The sequence below is a fragment of the Vigna radiata genome, unplaced genomic scaffold (assembly GCF_000741045.1).
Source record: "Vigna radiata var. radiata cultivar VC1973A unplaced genomic scaffold, Vradiata_ver6 scaffold_208, whole genome shotgun sequence".
In the NCBI taxonomy this organism is placed as follows: domain Eukaryota; kingdom Viridiplantae; phylum Streptophyta; class Magnoliopsida; order Fabales; family Fabaceae; genus Vigna; species Vigna radiata.
Window position 1 is genome coordinate 209,554 of NW_014542845.1, and position 1,713 is coordinate 211,266.

A 1,713-nucleotide genomic window follows, 5' to 3' on the forward strand; every position below is an offset into this window, starting at 1 on the left:
AAAAGCGAGCGATCTGGTCAATCCAAGCGCCAGAAAGCGGGAAAGCCACGTCAGAAAAGGTTAGTGTCTCGGTCCCCAAAAAATCTACCGAAACATTTTGGCGCCCACCGTGGGGCCGAGCGGCAAACCCAAATGGTGATCACAAGGAGCATGAAGGAACAACAAAGCACCAAAAAGATTATCAGAAACCACAAGAAATAAAGACGAGCATTCAGTCTCGACATCACTATTCGGATCAACACCGGAAACTTTCATCAAAGTGAAAATTACACTACGTGAATCATCATCTCTACATGAGGCATCATCAACAAGATAAGTATTTTTGAAATATGAATGTTTCATAAAATATCTAATTGATAATAGATATTATAACAACTATTTTATATAGTTATTAAATCAAAGACAGTCCCTCAGAAAAGAATTTGAAGTTAAAGACCGAGCGGTAAATCCCCCTCGGCTGAGAGGTAAATCCCTCTCGTTGATGCTGAAGACCGAGAGGTAAACCCCTCTCGCCAAAAGTTAATGAAGAAGACCGAGAGGTAAATCCCTTTCGTCAAAAGTTTATGTTGAAGGCCGAAGAGGTAAATCCCTCTCGATTCCTATTGAAGGCCGAAGAGGTAAATCCCTCTCGGTTCCAATTGAAGGCCAAAGAGGTAAATCCCTCTCGGTTTTCACCGAGAGGTAAATCCCTCTCGTCAACTAGAAAGTTGAAAACAAAGACCGAGCGGTAAATCCCTCTCGGTCGAGAGGTAAATCCCTCTCGTTGAAGAAAAAACTGAGAGGTAAATCCCTCTCGGCAACTAGAAAGTTGAAAACAAAGACCGAGCGGTAAATCCCTCTTGGCCGAGAGGTAAATCCCTCTCGTTGAAGAAAAAATCGAGAGGTAAATCGCTCTCGTCAACTAGAAAGTTGAAAACAAAGATCGAGTGGTAAATCCCTCTCGGCCGAGAGGTAAATCCCTCTCGTTGAAGAAAAGAAAAAACCGAGCTATAAATCCCACTCGTCAACTAGAAAGTTGAAAACAAAGACCGAACGGTAAATCCCTCTCGATTGAGAGGTAAATCCCTCTCGTTGAAGAAAAAACCGAGAAGTAAATCCCTCTCGTCAACTAGAAAGTTGAAAACAAGACCGAGCGGTGAATCCCTTCGGCTAAGAGGTAAATCCCTCTCGTTGAAGAAAAAACCCAGAGGTAAATCCCTCTCGTCAACTAGAAAGTTGAAAACAAAGACCGAGCGGTAAATCCCTCTCGGCCGAGAGGTAAATCCCTCTCGTTGAAGAAAAAACCGAGTGGTAAATCCCTCTCGCCCGAGAGGTAAATCCCTCTCGTTGAAGAAAAAATCAAGAGGTAAATCCCTCTCGTCAACTAGAAAGTTGAAAACAAAGACCGAGCGGTAAATCCCTTTCGGCCGAGAGGTAAATCCCTCTCGTTGAAGGAAAAACCGGGAGGTAAATCTCTCTCGTCAACTAGAAAGTTGAAAACAAAAATCGAGCGTACTCAATACAACGACATGAAAAGCAAAGCTCCTCAATACAACGAGAAAAGCCTCCTTCAAACTCATAAGTCCTATAGTTAACCTCGACTAAAACCGAATGGTTAACTCGGACTTGGGGGGCATAATGTACAGTATGATATCAAGGCCGAGCGGTTACAATATATTTTATTCATAAAATAATCAAGAATATCTATTCAAAAATATTTAGCAACTAACCAGA